Here is a 22356-nt window from a genome sequence, read left to right on the forward strand (position 1 = left end):
GAGGAGCAGGAAGCATCAACTCCCATATGTGCTTTGACCAGGCAAGCCCAGGGTTTTGAACCGGCAACCTCAGCATTTCCAGGTCAACGCTTTATCCACTGCGCCACCACAGGTCAGGCTAACAATCTTTTTTTTTTTTTACTTCTTTTATTATTCTAAGAAAAGTGATGTTATATTGTATAACTGCTTTTATTAAAAATTCAAACAGAATGATTTTACTCAATTTCAAATTCTGTTTTCTACATGCAATATACATATCAAAGTGACCACCAGGGACAAAATAAGCCATAAGTTGAAATTCTATATTAAAGTATATTGTGGAAGATAATTTCTTCTAGGCTAATTTTGTACACTGAATTTAATTATTGTTAAAAATGCACAATTAAATAATTATTGCTTTTATATTGATAGGTTTAAGTGAAAATAAATATAGAGCAGCGGTTCTCAACCTGTGGGTTGGAATGACCAAAACATAGGGGTCGCCTAAAGCCATCGGAAATACATATTTTATTTAAAAATGTATTGTATAATAAATATGTATTTTCTGATGGTTTTAAAATATGTATTTTCCGGGCCCTGGCCAGTTGGCTCAGTGGTAGAGCATCAGCCTGGTGTGCGAGAGTCCCAGGTTCGATTCCCGGCCAGGGCACACAGGAGAAGTGCCCATCTGCTTCTCCACCCCTCCCCCTCTCCTTCCTCTCTGTCTCTCTCTTCCCCTCCCGCAGCCGAGGCTCCATTGGAGCAAAGATGGCCCCAGCGCTGAGGATGGCTCTGTGGCCTCTGCCTCAGGCACTTGAATGGCTCTGGATGCAACAGAGCGACGCCCCAGAGGGGCAGAGCATCACCCCCTGGTGGGCATGCCAGGTGGATCCCAGTCAGGCGCATGCGGGAGTCTGTCTGACTGCCTCCCCATTTCCAGCTTCGGAAAAGTGCAAAAGAAAAAAATAAAATAAAATATGTATTTTCTGATGGCTTTAAAATATGTATTTTCCGATGGCTTTAAAATATGTATTTTCCGATGGCTTTAGGCAACCCCTGTGTTTTGGTCGTTCGACCCCCGCTGGGGTCAAAACCCACAGGTTGAGAACCGTTGATATAGAGATTTACATTAAAAACAATTATATATTAGAGCTGAAATTTAATGACTGATTTATTTCCTGTTTTGAATTCTTAAAACCTTTGAAAATTCCATCTGTATTGCGTATCACAGTTCCTTATTTATTTTATTTTAGGACCAGATAATTAATAAACCTATGTTACTTTCGCAGTTTAAAAAATATATTAAATAAGTTAGAGGATGAGAAACAGCTGAGATTTTTTTTTAAATAAAAGTAATTCAGTTGACTGGAACCCAGTTTTTTTAAAAAATATTTTTAAAGTTTCTTTTCTCCCCAGGGTCTCTACATTTTATTTATCTATTCACTACATCAATAGCATAAGATGCAAATGAATAGGTTACATTCTAAAAACAAAACCAAACAAACAAACAATATGAATACCTTTTAAAGGTATGAGTTCAAAATATGAAAATAAACTCATATTTTTATATGAGTCCCAAATCTAGTTTAGGACCTTCAGGCCTACTGTGACTTCTAGGTGGTCTTCGTCCCATTTGTAACAATCCTATCAACAATAAGAAATTTCTGTCTTCCTGGGAGGATTGATTGTTCTTTGCCATAGCAATAAGCGAACACCAGAACAAAGTTTTTAAATATTCCATCAAACAAATGCAAACTCACTCCTATAACCACACCTTTGAAAGCCAGTTAATCAATGACAGCTGGAGTTTCTCTTCAGCTTCACTGAAGAGAATGCTATATTTCTACAAGTCAACTAATCAGCTATAGTCTCATTGAAATAATTAGTTTTATAGCTAAAATATGAACCAACCTCTAAATACTCCTGTTTCTGAAAGTCCCTCAGCCCTTGAATGCCATGCTTCCCAAGCCCCTTTGTAAGATCAACTCTTGGCTTTCTCAGAAAGACAATGCCTTAAAAGTATAACTCTGCCTGATTTAGCAAAAAAATACATTCAATTTTTGTGTTGGCTATTGAGTGATTGTCTGTTTTACACCTTTAAGTAGGGTAGGTCAATGTGAGAAGCAGTATCATTAGCTCCTTTAGAAATAGATATAGGGAGTCTAGATAAGTACAGGCATTTACTTTTCTTGGATAACAAGAAATTTAGATGTAGGAAGAGCAAGGCTGGTACAGAGAACAATGAAGTAACCAAACACCCAGGGCTCCTGTGATTTTACTGCTCAACCATCATTGCTGGCACTTGAGGGAAAAAAAGTCAGGGAGAATAGGTTTGGGGTAGGTAGCTAGCAGTGACTGATACAGTATTATAGTGGTTAAGAGTTTAATTTTTGTTATTTTCTCCGGGTTAAACTTTTTGTTCTGCAATTTATCAGCTGAATGACATCGGATAATTATTTATTATTTAACCTCTTCCAAACCTTAATTTTGTCTGTAAAAGAACCTACCACAGAGAATTGTAGTAGGAATTAAATGATACAACACTTGTAAGGCATGTAAAAGAGTAACTGAATATCAATCTCACTGCAATGTAAATGCACTTACATTCACACCTACTGATTTTTCATAAAAGGTAACATCACAAGTAATATTAATTCTGGTGAGTTTTCTATGTAGAAAAGATAAAATAGCAAACTAAGGTATTTTTGCTCTGCCAAAAAACTGACTTAAAAACTTTTTTTTAAAGTAGGAAAAATTGCACTAGATTATTTTGATAAAAAGTAAGCAAAAGATATGTTTGCAGTTTAGATTTGTTTCCGTTGGCTGTCATCTGCAGCTTTGCATTTTCAAGGATTTCTAGTTTAAACATGTTAAAAATTACTGACTGGTCCAACTTCCAAAAACAAAAAACAAAAAAGACCACATTTGATGGAAGTCCACAAACCTTGGCAACATTTTTGTTGAACCTCCCTGAGTTTCATCTTTATTCAAAACTGAAACAAGGTGAGTCTCCTAACAGAATGTTTCACAAAATTCTACAGATTATATATGATGTCCTCAACAAGTAATATTTGATCTTTATCTCCTACTAAGTTTTCTTTAAAGTTTTTCACTATATACATCTGACGTTTTTTATGATTTCTATAGTAATTTTCAGGCTAAATTCTTCTTAAATATTTTTTAAAGTTTAGTATTTAAAACAGAAATAAATATATTATTCATTAAATTTATTTTTATGATAAGGTGAGTCACTGACAACTCCCAAAAACACACTCTTTCCCCAAGAAGGCTATAATCACATAGGATTTCTTCCTCTTACACACCTTCAATAAAACTACAATTTCCTTAATAGCCCTTTTTTTAATTTTTACACCTATAATTGCACATTTATTCATTTCAAGTTAATCAGCTCCAGTTCAGAGTAGTCATTTATACATTTTCTATTCACAATGACTTTAGCTTTCCCAGGTCTTCACTTCTTGAGAATGCCACACTGATTATTTATTGACATGTCATGTCTTATTCTAGTACAAAGGAAGAGAACTAGTGATAAAAAGCACCACGACACATACTCTGATTAGTTCAGTAACAGTATTATACAAGACAGGGCAAAAGTTGGTTTGCAGTATAGAAAATAAAATAATAATTGATAAATAATAATATAAGAATAAACTCTGTTTTGCATACTTACAACTGTAAATCTACTTTGGTATCAACCTGTATATGACCCAAGCATAAGTATTTCTTTAATTTGTATACTTATTCCTACCTTCTTTTTATACCAGTAAGAACAAATTAGTGACAAAATCCCTATGAATACAGATTTCATATTTACATTAGGTGGGTGCCTAATTTCTGAAACCCCCATTTTCTAGGTAATATTGTTTAGAGAAGAGAGCAAGCTTAAGGAATTTAACAGCTATCCAGTGGGTGCCTCTCCCATTGTAAAATGCCTGGTGAAAGGACAGATGTTCATGTAAAGACCCTTGAAAGGCCTGTAGTGTAACATGCATATAAGAAAATCAGTGAGGATAAAATTTTGTGATGTAAATTGAATAAGTACTAAGAAATATTGTCTAAAAGCAGGGACAAAATTGGCTTTAATTGGGTTCCTTGAAGAAGTTCTCCATTAAATTCTTCTTTGTACAGACCTTTCTGAAGTCAGAACTGAGTATTTCTCCAAATATAGAGCCCTTGCTATTGCATTCTGCCTACAGCTTCCAAACCCCAATGCTGAGAATGAATGTCTTTTACGTGTCAATCACCTCCTTCACTAACTTATATTACTTGCTTGGACCCTTTAGGCATTTTGGTTTGCTATTCCAACAAAACCAATACAAGAAAAAGAACTACTATAGACTATAAATTTAGAGAAACCTGGCCAGCATTATTAGCATGTGAGCTGTTGAGTTACAAAGGTGATGTTGCTCCATTTAGCAAAACCACATTTCTTGATAAAGCCACACAGAGGAAGGAGTCAGATTCAGTTAGTTCTGGGAAAATAGTCATCCTCAAGAAAAATACTGATTTCTCACTGCAGTAGAAAGAAGCACATTTCCTGACACTTGGAAAAGCACTAAAATAGAGAAAACAAAATGAAGGAATTAGAAGAATCTGAATATTCCTCTGTAAGGATATTTTGGTGAAAAGTACTGAAGGAAAAATGATAAATAGTTGCTTATATATATTTTAGGGCCATTATACCTCAACCAATATGTTATGCAGCTGGTATGTTACCATCAAAATCTTGTACGAGAGTCACATTCTAAATTATCCCTGTATTTCACATATCACCTCATTTCAACCCCCTCATAGACCAAAATATTTTCCTGTGATGTCAAAATCACATAAGATACCAACAGCCTGATCCTAGAGTGTCCATGTGCCAGGCTTCTGCAGAGAGCTGTGCAGCCCATACACACCTGCCCAACTTGAGATGCCATCTGCCCAGTCACTAGCCTGCCCACTCAGCAGCCTTGCTGGCATGAATTAACCCACAATATTAAGAAAAAAAATCAAACTCTAGAATTCTTCTACAGGGCTCTCATTTTTAGGTCTGAAGATACAGTCTACCACTGGCTATAAGACAAAGTAGTAAGTGACACTGCCAATGAGAGTCCAGGCCTGCTGAGTTGGCAATGCTCTTTTTAAAGTCCCTCCTCCCAACTTCTACTTTCTTAATTTCAGCATTTTTATTCTTTTTTTTTAAGACTTTATTTATTCATTTTAGACAGGAGAGAGAGAGAGAAAGAGAGAGAGAGAGAGAGAGAGAGAGAGAGAGAGAGAGAGAGAAGGGAGGAGCAGGAAGCATCAACTCCCATATATGCCTTGACCAGGCAAGCCCAGGGTTTTGAACCAGCAACCTCAGCATTCCAGGTCGACGCTTTATCCACTGCGCCACCACAGGTCAGGCTCAGCATTTTTATTCTTTACTCATATGTTCAGTTAGCAGTCACAGGAGCTTTGAAACAGGCAAGGTTTTTGCCTCTTCCTGTAACCCCACTGACAAGCTCCCCTTTTTCTTCTCAGAAAGTGGCCTCTCCCTGTCCCAGAAAACCTTCCAGCCAAGGTTTACAGCCAACACCATCGCCCGGGCTGCCCTGCTCACAAGCGCTTTTCGGCAAGTTCAATCTGGCTGGGAGGCAGTGTCTGCCACCTGACCTTTGTACTGCACATCTACACGGGATAGGTGGAAAGACAGGGTTGGCAGAGCTGAGGGCTGGGTCAGGAGAAGGAAGAGAAAGAGACAAAAACAGAGTCTGGGATCCAGAGTCCAAACACTGTTTGGTTTGGCCTTCAGACATGGCAGCACAGCAATAGGAAATGTCAGCTTCTTAAAGACTTCACATGGTATCATCAGAAGACAGCCATCAGACCCCTGGCAATGTGCCCAAGATCACACTGAGGGAGGAAAAACAATGTGAACCGGTATGAGTGTCTAGATTTCCTTTCTATGACAGCAGAGTTTACTAGGCTGGCTGCTTTGGTCAGCTGCTAACAGAACTAAATTGATTGCTTTGGCAAGGGTAAGAGGATGCACGCGGAGATCTACCAGCCCCGGTGCCAGCTTTGAATTCCAGTGATGGTCCTGTACTGCTGTCCCCCACTGTCGCTGAGACAGAGCGCCTGGGTCGGTGACTGCAGGAATACCACAAAGTAAGCACTGCTGATTGAACTCAGCTAGTTTTAGACGCAAGCGAAAATCCTTTCCTGCCAGAAGTAGGTAGGAGTCACCTCCGTGGCTACTACTTTTTGTGCTGAGTTTCCCAAAAGACGCATTTATCACACTTGTCACACCTGCAAATGTGCTGCCTGTGTCATCATTCTCACAACGTATCACTTTGTTCTTCAAACTGCAGGCCAAAAGTCCTTTCCGTTAGGGGATGGATTCTACTCATCAAAAGCTCAGCCTGTCCAAATACTTGTTGCGTTAACAGAACTTGAGTTTCTTCCTGCCCAGAGGAAGAAGGGTGTTCCCCTGTGGCCCTCGCTGCATGGCACGTGGTGCTACGGCCCCTGGCGGAGCATGATGCAGAAGGAGAACACCCTCAGACGCTACAGAGAGCTCCAGTGACTAGGCCATGTGCTCATTTCTCTCGGCAGCTGCACTAACCAGTTTCCGCGGCCCCAGAAACTTATGGTGCTCTTGAAACCCACAGCAGAACAGGACGAAGCAAATAAATCACCAGGGTCTGTCTTCTTCACTAAGAGCTTTAGAGTGCTCCCCAGGCACCTTCCTCACTCACTGCAAAATGTGTATGCCACCCAGCAGCACCGCAGACGTCCTACACTCCCCTTTAATCACAGCACTTTCAGGAAGCCAGGCAAGGCAGAGTTAACCACCAAGAAATCCCACACGGATCTGCTAGATGCAGGTGGAAGGAAAAGGAATCTGAATGAGCAGGGACTCATGGGACTCATCCCAGGTATCTGCAAAGCTTCTTCCCCCGAGTGAGCCTTAGTGAATCATGGGACAATTGTGAATTTCTCCAAGAGGCTCCGTGGTATAGAACTTTGATTACTGCTTCAAAAGATATCCTAGGTTTCAAACTATACTTGAACATACGATCTGCTCCAAATACATTTCTCTTATTTTACACAGGCCCACTTGTCTTGGGTAACTTGGTTATTTCCTCAGTGTTGTAACACTGGCTACCATTCTAACTTTGCTCAAATATCCACTACTTCTTATTTGTTTATATAATAGGATAGGTGGTAAGTTAAGGATCTAGGATATATTTTAAAAGGTAATTTTATTTAATGGCATGAGTCATATTCTTGTTCATTCAGCCAACACTATTTATATAATTCACACTACACGTGCAAGTCACTATACACAGAAAGAAGGTTAAGTTAAATGTGTCAGTTTCCAGGCATTAGTTGAGGGGAAAAAAATTAAATATGTTTTCTCTTAATGGGCCAAACTAGTTGAACAAAGGTTAAAACGATACTATTCTTTATTTGGCAGGATTCGATCAATGGTATGTAAGTCAAGGCTCTTGATTATAACAGAAATGATCTCTTGATAGTTTAATCATAAACAAGAAATTAAAGTGCAGGAGGTGCTTGGGTTATGACCATCTTGATATTATGACGTTTTGAGTTTACGATGTTTACTCCCATTAAAAAACTTTAAAAAATTGAGACGTTTTATGCAGTTAGTGTCATACTTACAGACTATGTGGGCAAACTAGTTCCAGACTAGCCTGGAACAATTCTTTAAGAATGTAGAGAGGCCTTCAACAGATCCTTACCCTCTATATCAGCTGCTTCTCGAGATGAAACACCTGTAGTGCAGGTAAAATAATCTCCAGTGTCTCCTGAGTGTTCCTTAGGCAATCCTGATGCACCTGACCCAGGATCTCCAGCACCTTCTGCAGGTTCTCCTGCCTCTCCAGCTTCTTCCTCCCAATAGGTCACTCTCTCCCACCTTGCAATGCCCCCTCCAGTGTGCAAGCCAACCACAGGAATAAAGGTAAGGAATTCTTTTTACACTCACTTTTTCTGCTACTACAGTACAGTGTTACAGTACAGTATATGTATGTCCTTTTTCTTTTTCTGTGGGTTAGCTGTGTTTTTATGTTGTAGATTATGATTTTATAACTGTGTTAGGATAGGTAAGTGACTTAGGTCAGGGTGTGTTTCCACTTACACGAAAATTCGGGTTGCATCACTGTTGCAGGAACGGAACTACGTCACAACCCAAGGACTACCTGTACATAGGATAGCTCATACAACCTTCAGGGAGACCAGAGAACTAGGTTTGGAGACTATGTATGTCATCAGAATTGACACCGTAATTCAGAAGTGTCCCGAGAAGCCACCACTGCTGTCACTGTGCAGACCCTGGTCTCACTAGAACTTCAGCTACTATTGGCCCTGGAAACTAAAGAGTTTCTTCTTCCCACAGCAAAATAAATTGTGCACGGCACCTACTTCTTTCAATCATTAGCTCCTACATTAAAGTCTAGGGTGAGGCTATCTGATTGATGATCCTAGTCAATGTGTACACATCCTACCTGCAAGTAAGGCTGAAAAAGCATGAATATGGCATTTCAATCTCTACGTTGGGAGACGGATGTTGTAAAAATTCAGAGTTACAGAGACAATAATTATTTGCCAAAAAATCAGTGGCTTTTGCTCTAAAAACCCAGAGCTTCAGCTATTCTAACAGGGTTTGCTGCAGACTCCATGAAGGTCCATATCTGCCACAGACCCATTAGTAACAACCATTCCCCAAGACATACCAGTAAGCAGCATGAACAGTCAGCCTGCAGGGGAAAACTTCTCTCTCTCTGTTCTCGACTGAAAGGTGATAGCTTTGGCAGCAGTCAAGTGAATGGGTCAGAGAATCTACCCAAATGAGGTATATGTCCCCTCCAAATTCTAGAGTTATCCAAACACTGTGCTTCTCTCTTAGTGCTGCGGGACAGAGGTGCAGCAACTCACCCTTTATTGTGCAAATTCCAGTATTAGTGATTTTTCCTTTTTCCTCAGTTGCCAATATGACTCAGCATGGTATTATTATGAAGCCTGTCTTAATTTCGAGTACTGATATATTTCATTCCTCACAGGTTATTTGCATTAATGATGTTTTCCAGTAATTGCATAAAACTGTTTTCTGTCTTGACTACTAAGTTATTTAGCATCCCCTTAAATTTTGTATCCCTGCAGAGTGCCTCAGTGCTGGGCCTGCCGTAATCCATCCTTAGGGATATTCAACTTCCCTGTTTCCAGCAGACCCTATTATATTAAAGGACAGAGATGCAACATGCCCTTCAGAGAATATCAAGTTCTGAGTAGGGAATGTGCATATGAAATAAGATGTCAGGGATCGTCTCAGAAAGAAGGTGACATTTGAGGAAAGACATGAAAAAAGGTAGAAAAGCCAAGGTTTGTTTATATATATCAGTGTTGGATCACAGAGGGTGACTCACTGTTGTGGACTTAGGGACCTGGTTATCAAGTGACCATACCAAATACCTGTACCTCTCATGATGACACATTTGGATTATCATCTAGTCATGCAGCCAATCAAGATAAACTTTCCCTCCTTGCCTTGGTAAATAAGGTCTCTGCTCCATTATCGGCTTCTGACACTCTGGAATTCCGGTCTCCCCTTTGAAATCTGGTCCCCAACATAACACATAAACTCCCCCCAAGCATCTCTGGCCAATATAAAATACCCATGCCCAGCTGGGTCTCTAACTATCGTCAGTTTCCACAATGCTCTGCGGGCCAATTACAAAGTCAAATCTGAGAGAACATATACATCCAAAATAACTGCCAGATTTTGAAATTTTATATGTATCCATGTGTGTGTGTCACACGGACATACATACATATATATAATCTGAAGGATACTTATGAGAATAGATTCTTAGGGAACTAGACCAGATATAGAAGAACATAATTTTAGACTGAGCTTGTTTATCAGTGCACACATGCATTTACCAGAGACTGAATTCAATAAGCAAACTCGCCCAGCTGGAAGTGGTTCTAATTTGTTTGCCTGGCTGTTTTTAATAAAATACAATCTCAATAGTAATCTGCACTTTAAAAAAAAATGAAGATGTCAAAAATCCCTTGAAATAGTATGAGGAAAGAATCTAAACACTCAGAAAACTCTATCCAGTGGAGTGCATTTATCACAGGTAGTCCACCCAGCAACCCCAACCTTTTCCTTCAAAGAACTGAAGCCTGCCCTCAAGACATTGAGAAATAAGTTTTTCAGAGAGATGCTGTTATATTATTATAGATATATTTGTGTTAATATGGATATTTTCAACATACACATGAATAGAATTACTATTGCCTGAAGAATGTCCTTGGTCCCAAAGCTATATTCAATTTATACCAGAAACTAGACATAACTATCATATGGCAAGAATTGTCCCACTTCACAAGTGATGTGAAAAATAAATAAATATGAAAAATTAACCCTGTGGCTTTAAGGATAGGTAATGTTTCTCTTAATAACCTTTTATGTATCTTAATGCTCTCACTATAAAACAAAATCTTAGTATATTTTTACTTTGCAGAATATTACATATTGAAGGGGTTCCCATTGCAATGAGCATGTCTATTTTTTCAAGACCTTAGCAGGGATATAAAGTCTGACTAAATAACCAGCCTTAATTCTAGGAAAACAATGTTTTACACAGCAAAAATTTAAACACTAAATTCTAAATGAATTTGTCAGAGCAGCAAGAAAGTCAAGTAAAAAAATAAATCCTTCTTCTGAAGGACATATTTCTTAAATCTGTCTTGAATCATCTAAGACTTCTCAGTTCTGCTCCAGTTACTTCAACAGGTCATTACTGGAATGTCCAGTAAGCCCATCGACACTACAGACCTGGGGCCAGACTCTCACGCCACACATGAGTCACATGCATCTGAAGTCCTCATCCTCTTTAAGGCTCTTGTCATGGTTTTAAAATATGGGCAAATTGGGATTAAGTTGATTTTTACCTTTTTATTTTCTCCAATGCATCGCTTATATTTTTCCTAGAGTCTGCAATGCTGCTTTTTAAATTGACAGTGTTCCGTAATTCCACAAAGTCCGGTGTGCCAGGACGTGCGTGACATAGCATGTCATCTTCACTCTTTCCCTGTCTAGTCAGAGTTACCGTCTCCAAAAGCAGTTCCCATCCATAGGTCCTGGCTAGTGCTCTTGCTATTTAGCACTTGTACCTCACTGCTGGGCAATTAAATTAATGAACCCCTCAGGGTGGGGGAAAGGGGGTAAAAGGGTCTCCAAGGAAATTCAACAAGTGGCTATGTAGCTGCATCAGCAGGACACCACGCTTTGACAGAAACGCACCGCGCACGCGCACATGCCCAGCAGCCGCAGGGGCTGCTGGGGCCTCTCCCTCGGTCCTTGGAAGAAAGAGGCCATAGCGGACTTCCCTCGCGGAGTAGCGGGCCTGGCGGCCGGATGTGACTTCTCTGATGGCACCAACAGCGTCAGGCCGCCTCCCCCCCGCCCAAGGAGTCAAATGGAGAACGGCCTCGACCTCCGTCCAGAGGCCCAGATATGCCCCTCCCCCATGCCAGGCCTGTGGCCCGTGGGACTCACCCGAGCCAGCTGCACTTCCAACCTCCAGGACTAAGATGCTCCTGCTGTGCAGGTCGCAGCGGGGCCACGGGGTGGCGCAGGGGAGCACTGTCAGTTCCCCGGGATTCTGGATACCTCGTCCTCGCTCTGGGCCTCCTCCTGCTTTCCGGCCACGCCCTCCTTGGGCTCCTGGTTATGGGCCTCCGCTTCAGCGCACGTGGGGCGATGCAGGGCAGTGGCGCGTGGCCTCAGGCAGCTGAGGCTCGAGGTCTGTCCGTTCGTTTAACTGGAGCCGTGCAGAACCGCTGAAGGATTGTGCTGAGGCTCTGCCTTGATGCCTGCAGGGTCCGGAAGCGGAAGTGCTGCCCACGGCCCTGAGAGAGGCCTGCGCCGTGCGAGCACCTGCACAGGAGTGCAGCCAAGCAGCAGCACACGTGCGATTCAGTGCAACTCGATGTCTGGAGAGCCTGTGCCAGGCAGTTCCGATGCTGGGGGCCATGGTACAGGGGCCACGTGTGCTGGAGCCGCAGTGCGGCAGCCAGGCCCATAACACAGTGGTGGAGGCCCCACGGAGGACACCCTGCTATGGGAAAAATGGATGTGTGGCACTCCTGGTAAGAGCCCAGAGCTGGGGAGGGAAAGTCAGGGAACAGAACAACCAGATGAAGTCAAGATCCAGAGGTTCTGAAAGCAAAAGACCAGCTGACTGCAGACCTGAACGCCATAGGGAAGCCTTTCTCCCAACTGTGGAAGCAGATTCTAGAAGCAGAAGGAGGTGCTGGATAGAGGTTGCCAACCAAGTGAGGACTCAATGAAGCAATACCTTGTGGATGACTCATCTAGACCTGAGCTGGAAGGGCAGAGAGGCCCAGACCTCCCTGGTCAGAAAGCATTGGGCCGTTCTCATTTAAGAATCTGGGAAGGGCAGACCAGCAATCTGGCCTAGCGCTTTCTGACTCCACAGTTTCTCTACCATCTGCCTGAATCCAGTGTGAACCTGAGACACCAGCATTATAAGTATTTTAAGGTAAGGACCATGAACTCCAGAGAGTTGATGAATGGGCTTCAGAAAAATCATGACCACTCTTTCCCCCTACGGTATCATACAAGAAAAAAAATGTTAAGAATCACGAATGTTAAGAAACACAAACTTTACAGATGAAGAAACTCAAATCCAAGGTCAGGAAACTAACTTACCTGAAGGGAATAGACATTTTGAATCCTGGTACCTTTCAACTCCTGAACTTGATTACACATACTCTTGGGGGTGTAAAATTCCATGAAAGGTCTTCCAAATTCATTATTCTGCCTGCAGGCAGAATTTGTCATAATGATCCTAGCAGTTGCACTCGTGGTATTATTTAAGATCTCCTGGGAAAGGAATTTCATAATTTCCTTCAGTTTGCTTTCACACAAACATAAAATCCGAGTCTTAGAGCAACCACTGCATTAAATTACTTCTCTTTCTTATGTCCTGAAAGCAGACACACACATATGCATACACACTCTAGGGCCTTTCATTTAGTAGGGAATCAAGTAAAAGTCTAATTAACCTTATGCTCTCTACAAATTATTAGTTCAACTTGAGCTTTATTTGAATATGAAAATTAAAAGTTAGTTTTTATGTTTTTGTTACATAAAAACTCAGATCAGTAAAATAGTAATCCACAAACCCTTCAGTAAAGAAACAAATATTTGTACTATTAGCATAACATATTTATTCTGTCTTTGTGGGGTTGGAATTGAAAATGGAAATCTCTGCCCCGACCTGTGCTCATGGAGTAATATCAACAGTAGGAAAGTTTCTGGGCCAACTACAGTATCCCTGAATCATCTAGGGACTCCAAAGGGCCTCTCATGGTGTCAGTGGGATTCTTCTTCCTCTTAAATTCAAATGCCTCAGCTAGTGTCCAGTAATCCTGATGCTTCTTTCACAGGCCTTCAGACAGTTTGCTCTTACTCTGTAGCAAAGAATATGATTTTGAATGACACCTCAGTTCAAGTGAAACCCTTTCAAATCATTAGCGTTTCCATCTCCAAACGTCTGTGGCACAGGGAAACAGTAGAAAAGATTGAACATAATGACTAGGAATGAATATTCTGACATCATGATTCTTCCAAAAAATGTTTTAGGTCAATTCATACACAGAAATAAAGGGGCTGAGTCTAAACGTAGCAAACCATTTTATTTTTCCAGCATCAATTATTACTGTTGAGTAGGAAAAGAACTGATCAAAACAAGTATGCTCCTCAATCTACAGGACCATAGTGATGAATGGACAATTTAGCAATTAGAGAAATAGGAGCGGAGGGAGGTGGATCAATCAAATGATAGCTACTGCTTCGGAAGCATCCGGATGACTGTTTAAGAATCACAGAGTTCAAAAGGAGAATTCAGGCTTGACCTGTAACAACTGAGAAAGGATGTAGAGCAAACTGACAGAATTGCTGTCAGAGAGAGTTGCGTGAATGTGGCTATAGGACAAAGAAAATGAATAGGAGAGTTGGCATGGATAGATAGCTGGGAATGAGAGCATGTTCCCCTTCAGCAGGTTTCTCATAGAAGGAAAAAGGTGGTAGGGAAAAATAAAGCATGCTGTTTCTTTCCCAAGGGAAACTTCTTTGAGAGGTCTGCCTCTCCACCTTCTTGAGGTCCTGACTTCCTGAAGAGATTGTTCAAGGTCTGCATTGTTGCATTTTGGAAGATGGTTTAGACTCTGAAAACACAAAGATTGACTGCTGTTCCAGCACCAAAGAGTGAGTAGTTAAATGTTGCTGTGCCTTTCCTAGCATTCTTTCTCTGTAGGGGGAGCAAAATTAGCCCTGTTCCTTTTCTCAGTGGCACCATGGTAGAGTGAAGTGGTTGACTGGGCATTCATGACATCAGAACTATACTTCTTGGCCAGTGCTCTTCTCATCATTTCAAAGTGTCTTTTGAATAGGGCTTGGTCTGAAAAGGAAAATGGAAAAGTTTTGTATGAAGAGGGAAGGTCTTTTTAGATGATCCTTTCTAGCTCTTGTTTTGCATGGAGTGATAATGATAAGTGTGTTCCCAAAAGAAATTCAAAAAGTATTATTGTTTCTTCCTCAAGCATCAGCCTCCTAAATTGTATAGAAAATTGGTACTAAAAGCAGGAATGTTGCATGCAGGGGGAAAAAGAGGGAACCTTTTTAGTGTGTTGTCAAAGACACACATGCACCAAAACAGGAGAGCAATGTTTTCTTTTCAGCTTGAATGATAAAGATTGCTTTCTGACATCAAAACATGACTTGTTCTTGAAATTTCTTGGAATATTGTTGTAGTCTTTTTTTCTATTTAGGTGTAATTAACATACAATATTGTATTAGTTTCAGATATACAACATAATAATTCAATATTTGTATACACTGCAAAATAATTTTCACAATAAGTCTAGTTAACATCCATCATCCTACATAATTATAGAATTGTTTTCTTGTGATGAGAACTTTCTTTTAAGACTTATTCTCCTAACAACTTTCATATATGCAATACGGTTGTATTATCTGCATTCTCCATGCCATCCATTATGTTCACACGACTTACTCATCTTATACTGGAAATTAATAGGGTAGATATAAAAATATGAAACTAATAAATTACTAAGAACCATCTGAGTCCTCTTACAACTGAAGAGCAGTAAGTGTCCTTTATATCTTAAAAGATATAAAAAGAAAAATGACAAGATTAATGCCTTAATCATATTGTATTTTAGTTTAACTTTCTAGAGATGATTAAATACAATTTTTTAAATCCTAACTTGGAGCTTGATAAACCCAGTCATTTTTTTCTACATAACTTTTTACTACTAAATTGGTGTGGAGATGAAAAATATTTTTCAAGCTACAAGCGTATTTTTCCCCCTCACTACATAAGTTAAAAAAAAGCAACAAATGCTTCAGTTTGCAGTAGAGTAACATCCACATGTAGAAAAGCAGTCATACAAGAATTTTTAAAAATTACCACCAATAATTCCCATCAGACACCTTAATTCATTTATGTATTTGTTTTTTTCAGCAAAGGAAGTAAGGGTAGACATCTAAATTGAAATTGAAATTGGTGTGCCAGTTGAAGCTTTATTTATTTATTTATTTTCATTTTTCCGAAGCTAGAAACGGGGAGGCAGTCAGACAGACTCCCACATGCGCCCGACCTGGATCCACTCAGCACGCCCACCAGGGAGCAATGCTCTGCCCCTCTGGGGCGTCGCTCTGTTGCATCCAGAGCCATTCAAGTGCCTGAGGCAGAGGCCACAGAGCCCTCCTCAGCACCCGGGCCATCTTTGCTCCAGTGGAGCCTCGGCTGCGGGAGGGGAAGAGAGAGACAGAGAGGAAGGATAGAGGGAGGGGTGGAGAAGCAGATGGGCGCTTCTCCTGTGTGCCCTGGCTGGGAATCGAACCCGGGACTCCTGCATGCCAGGCCGATGCTCTACCACTGAGCCAACCGGCCAGGGCCACCAGTTGAAACTTTAATGGAATCACATAGCTGTTACACTCTGAGAAACACTGATTAAAAAAGGATTTACTATCTAATTCAAAAATTCACAGCCATGAATGTTCAATTATTTTCTAATTAATACATTTGGTGTGTCAGGAATCTCTGCATGTTTTATATTAACACTTATCAAGATAACTCATAGGACATGATTTTGATGGACACGGATTTGTAGCCTTTTCAATGTGATCTTTAATGGAGCCATTGCAACAGAAATCAATGACTCATTCATCTTCAACACTTTTAAAGTATTCTTTTTTCTTTAAAGAAAGAAATAACAATATTCCTTTTATTAGTATCTAAAGATTATCAAAGTTTGGTTATTGTTTTTCTCTAAATATGTATATATTGTTTCTTTATTTCTAACTCATAAAAAGTGAGAATCTTTGTTCTAGAGAAAAACCAAAGCTTTTTTTTTTTTTTTTTTGGTCAAAATCACAAATTGTAATGACTATCTTTTGAATGATAGCTGTGCCCAGAATCAGAGTTGTGCTCAGTGAAATAAAAGGCACCCCAACATATCGTCCCAACACTATGGATCTTAAAATTTATTTGAGGATATAGCCTACTTATATGAAAATGTTTTATGGTAAAAAGTAAAGATTCCATAAATGTTTGAAAAATAGATTGCAAAATGTAAAACAAAAGACAAAAGGAGGAGTAACTTGAATGGCAATGAATAAAATGTTTCTTAAGAGAGCTGGCAAGAAATGAAATTGATGTCATTAAGAAGAGAAGGGAGTAACATCTAAAAACACAGGTATGAGAGTATTATCATATCATTCAGGATTAGAAGAATTATAAAAGTGACTTAACTGAGCCACCCACTCAGTATCAAGCTTGAAGACTGAAGGACAGTGTGTTGTGTATGTGTATGGGGGGGGGGGGAGGCAGCACATGCTTGGTGAGTGCGAATGTAATGTCAAGGACTCTTCTACGCACTTTCAATTTAATATTTTTCTTAATCATTACAAAGCTCTATGAAATAAGTAGTTTTTTATTATCTGATTTGATGATGTATGAGGAAACAAAGTTTGTAGCAGGGGTTAACGTAGTTTGTCCAGGTTACACGGAGAAAATGTTAGCCAATATTTGAATCCCGGCAGCTTAGCTCAAAGCCTAGGCTCTCAGAGAATCAGATAGTGCAGGGCCTGAGGCCATGAGCTCTAGCTCCTGGCCACTGGGGTGTGAATCTCTGCCCTGCTGTTCGCTTTCCCTGGGTCCTGGCACTTATCACATAGAAGCTCCGACCCTCGCTTTCTCTGTCAGCAAAATGGGAGTAACAACAGGCCCTACATCACTGGCTTGCGAAATGGATTATATCATATATAAATAATATAAGAGTACCTCACTCATGCTAAACACTTTAAAATGTCAATAGTAGTGGCAGCAACACTGATACGTGAAATCTTTGTAAAATAATGAGATGTTCCATATGAGAAGAGATGAATTGAAAGCAGTTTTGTTTCTGAGGCGCCCTGTTTCTGTAGTAGACTGTGTCCCCAGAACCTGTGATGTTGTTTCTAATTCCGAATCTGCCTATCCTGGTTTGTAAAACAGACCTTCGCTAACCAGATGTCACAGTCAGCCCCTCCATTTGGCCAGCTTGACTGTCTTCATTGAGATGCAGTGGCAGGCACCATCCTCACGATCTTTAGAGAAGCTTGGCTTGTTCCTTTAGTGCCAGATGATAGACGCCATTCATTTTTTAAGTCATTTTATTTATTTATTTATGTATTTATTTATTTATTTATTTCAGTTAAATTTATGGGGGTGACATTGGTTAATAAAATTATGTAGGTTTGAAGTGTACAGTACTATGATACATCATCTGTATACTGCATTGTGTGCTCGCCACCCAAAGTCACATTTTCCATCAATATATACTTGACCCTCTTTACTCTTTATTATCCTCCCAGCCCCCTTCCCCAGGTGACCACCATACTGTTGTCTGTGTCTATGAGGTTTAATTTGTTTTTCTTGTTTGTTCATTTGTTGCTTTCAGTTTTATATTCCACATACGAGTGAAATCATATTATAATTCTTGACTTTTTTATGTCTAATTTGCTTGGCTTAGCATGATATTCTCAACATCCATTCAGGTTGTTGCAAATGGCAGTATTTCATCTTTTCTTATGGCTGAGTAGTATTCCACTGTATATATGAACCACATCTTCTGCATCCAGTCCTCTATCTAAGGACACTTCAATTTTTTCCATGTCTTAGCCACCGTGAATAATGCTGCAATGAACGTAGGAGTGCATATACCTTTGCAAATAAATATCTGAAAATTTTTCAGTTAGATACCCAGAAGAGGAGTTTCTGGGTCATATGATTATTCTTAATTTTTTTAGGAGCCTCCATATTGTTTTCCATAGTGACTGTACCAGTTTACATTCCCACTGGTGGTCAATGAGGGTTCCTGTTTTCTCTACAACCTCTCCAATACTTGTTATTTATTATTTGTCTTGTTGATAATAGTTATTCTAACAGGTGTGAGGTGGTAGGCCATTTTAATTTCAATTTGCATTTACCTAATAGTGAAGTTGGGCATCTTTTCATATATAGTATCTGTTGGTCATCTGTATGTCTTCTTAGGAGAGGTGTCTGCTCAGATCCTCTGCCCATTTCTGAATTGGATTGTTTGTTTGTTTGGTGTTGAGTTGTATGGATTGTTTATATTTTTGAATATTAACCCCTTGTCAGAGGACAGGCACCATTTCATAGGAGCCTCTTTATCTCATGTTCCCACCCAACAACAGCTACAAGAACACTTCCATTTTCACTCTGTGATGTATTGTAGAATTGATATAGAAATGACGTTAACTCATATGGTTCCTTTCATTTCCAATATCCATGCATTGCCAGAGGCTTACTTAGTCCATAGGAATTCCAGCAGTAGCTCATTTCAGCCTGAAACCTTGCTTATTTCTGATGGTTGGGCCCAACTGTTGTCATAAGCCAGAGCTCCCCTTCCTTTATGCTGGGTTCTCTTTCAGACTTTGGAAATCAGGCCCTCATGTTTATTTAGCAGCAACTTTGATTTTCATAGACACACATTTAGAGTTGTTTATTGGATATACCCTTATATGGATTCTATTTGTGTTTTTCATATTTGTGAATAGAAAGGGTGTATTTTTTTCTTCATAATCCCTATTAAACACACACAGATTTTAAAAAGTAGCTAATTGTGGATAAAGTATAGTGAAAAATTATTGTTTTCAAATATGATTCTAATTAGTTTAAATGAAAGTTTAAAAGCCAAACATGAATATAATATAAACATCTTCATCCAACTTCTCATATTCTGCCAGTGTTAATTAAAAAAAAATACAGAAGAAAAGTTGATAAAGTGGTCATGCTAACAAAGTATCTCAGGGAATTTTAAGCTACATGAGCTAGTTAGGAGGCTCATCCATTTTGGACTAAAGAGTTAGAGAGGAAGGATTGAGAAATGATACATAGCTAGATATATTTTAGAGCTTTGCTAGAGGACAGGATTTAACAATTACTCCCAAAGTTTGGGAACCGTGGCAACCAGAATAGAGTTTGGAAGAGGATGATGATGATTACAGTAATGATTCAAGAAAAATACATAGAAGAGGTATTTACTTAGGAAAAAGAGAAGAGTCTTCTACATTAAAGTATTGATAAATGATAATATATTTTATGCTTACAATGAAAATTAAAATTATAAGAAAGATATGTCATTTTTAAATGATTACTACAGTTGGCTGAATTTTTCTATGACTCAACCAATTATGAAACTTAATTCCATCATATAAAGAAGTTTCTATGGTTTACTACTGCTAATAATAATGTACAAGGGGTATATTGTTAGCATGATATTTTATCGGGCAGATAGTATATGACTTTTAAATATACTTTTTTTAGTACAGTTAATGCTTTTCTACTTATTCTTTTTGTCATAATCTAAAATCAGTTTCTGATGAACTGTGTTTCTTTCCATCCATTACTGCTGGTCAGTTCTTCTTATCACCTTTTTCTCTTTCTTTCGTGTAAGAAAAAGAAATCACAAAGTAAGCATGCTTCACCCTTCTGTCCCTGCACACTGCCTCAGTAAGCTCTCATTGAAAAGTTACAAGTGGGCCTCCCAGTGCTTACCGCAGGCTGTGTTCTCACACTGACTGTACAGAAAGAGGAGGCACAGTCAACCCACCATATACACCTCAGCCTTGGCTCTTTGCCTGGTCTCTATTGCGAATGGGGGGGGGCGGAACATGGGAAAAAAATAAGTTACAAGTTCCTTGTTATCACCACTCCTCAATCCCTCTTTCCTCTGCTGACTCTCCAAACCACACTATAATCAATGCGGGTATATGTTGTAAAATTATATTTTTAAAAGGGTAAATTGAATTCCACCCAGGTTTTTTAAAAGTATCTTAAGTGTTCAGGGCCTTCTGTCTTCTCTGTGCACGAGGTTGTTTATGCATCACAAACACTGAGCAGTTTGCACAGTGGAAGGAGAGGTGAGGATTGAGTAGATAGCCGAGCCACTATTTGGACAAGGAGTAGAAAGGGCCATTGTCTGCATGAGATGTCAGTAGCTTCAGTATTTCTCCGAGAGTTCCTGCAGCCATTGCGCACTCCAGACAGGACAAAAGGGCACTGCAAAGTCACCTGGAGAGCAGAACAGCATGGCTGCCTCAGTCATTCTCAAGTCAAGCTTGAGATTTCATGCTAAAACTTGTGCTCCAGAATGACAGGAGGTTCCTCAAGGATAGAAATCACCAAAAGAAAAGAACATGAAATGAGTATGACCTCCTGGGAAATAGCGGTACAAAATATTAGCCTCCCCAATTTCTCTTATACTTCTCTTATAGCATTATTTATTGTCAAGTAAGTTTCAGATATGCACTTATATTAAACCTGAAACTGAAGGAAATACAATTTCTGTCATCACTGTGTTGTTTATGTCTATGTGGATGATGGTTGAAGTATTGGCCTTTAGGATAAACTTGACTCAGCCACAGGGAGCAATGCTGAAACTGATCCATTGAGAAGCATATTCCTATATAAATTGTTTTTGTTGTATTCATTTCCACTCTAGCTGCCATGACTTAATAGCTATAACAGACTCATGATATCATGTTGTTTCCAAGAATTGCTTCGCTTGAAGAACTATAGCACACAACTAAAATATTAAGTGTGTGAGAGTTCTGCATGAGCTATAAAAAGCAGAAGGGAATTAGCATCAACACAAATATCTTGGCTGAGTGTCTAAATGTTATCCTTTGATAGTGACAGACTATTAAACAATTTTTAAATAAGACATTTTCCCACCACAAGGAAAAAATTCATTTATCAGGACTTTCCAACCCAGGATTTAAGGCTTTAAAAGAAAATACACTGTCTCTACAATATATTATCTAAAGGCACTGGAAAGATCTGCCAATACAATTGGCTTGAGGTTAGAAGGTTTGAAGCTGTTTTTAAATAAAAAATGGTGTCTAAGTGCAAATGAATCATAGACAAAAGGACAAACCATCTCCTTCTGAAGAAAGTAGGAAATGTCAAAGAGCAAAGATTATATAAGAAAATATGAGAGAAACAAGATGGCGCTGGAGTAGGCGGACATACCAACATCTACCTCCCAGAACCAAAGTGGATTACAAACTAATCTTATGAACTATCATCTGTAAAACCAACTTTGGACTAAACTAAGAGGACTCTTCAACCAAGGAACACTGAAGAAGCCAACAGAGACTGGTAGGAAAAGCAGAAATGCGGAGAGGGCTGCCCAGCTACCCAGAGCGAACGGCAGCAGGGAGAGACTCATGTGGCAGGAAGGGAGTTTAGCAGAGGGTAAAGGGTCTTGAGCCCCAGGAACAAAGCCCCAGCCTGCAGCCCCAGAGTCCAGAAGAGGCATAAGGACAGTATTTAGCTGGAAACAAGTCAGGATACTGTTTGTGAGATAGAGTGTGATGTCTCAAACCCAGGATCATTCTTAAACAGACCGTGCAGAACATCTCTCTCACAACCACTCACCCGGGGCTCCTGGGGATGGGGGAGAGAGGAGAGGACCAGAGTAACAGGAAGAGAGTGTAATCTAGGAGGCACAGGGAGAAACATTTTGGGAGATAGCCACCCTAACCCCTGGGACGAGTCACTCCCCAAAGCTGAAGTGAATATTTCCCCCGGAAACAGCAATACCAGCAAAGAGAAGCAGGAGAGCAGCCAAACAAGCTCCCCCGCGGCACTCAGAGCAGAGTCGCATAGAAGGAGGGAGCTTTTGGGTCTACAGTAGTGAGTCTTAGGGTCTGAGCTGCAACGCCTCCACCCACAC

The 22356-nt window shown here is 39.9% G+C and overlaps 1 non-coding gene across 1 annotated transcript; it reads left to right on the forward strand.

Annotated features, from left to right (window-relative positions):
- The first annotated feature begins 20157 nt into the window (after positions 1-20157).
- Positions 20158-20287, forward strand: LOC136321269 (small nucleolar RNA SNORA51). The gene has a single exon (XR_010728539.1). It is a non-coding gene; the product is annotated as a small nucleolar RNA SNORA51 (small nucleolar RNA).
- Positions 20288-22356: the final 2069 nt, after the last annotated feature.

The sequence above is a fragment of the Saccopteryx bilineata genome, chromosome 1, assembly GCF_036850765.1.
Source record: "Saccopteryx bilineata isolate mSacBil1 chromosome 1, mSacBil1_pri_phased_curated, whole genome shotgun sequence".
NCBI classification, from domain to species: Eukaryota; Metazoa; Chordata; class Mammalia; order Chiroptera; family Emballonuridae; genus Saccopteryx; species Saccopteryx bilineata.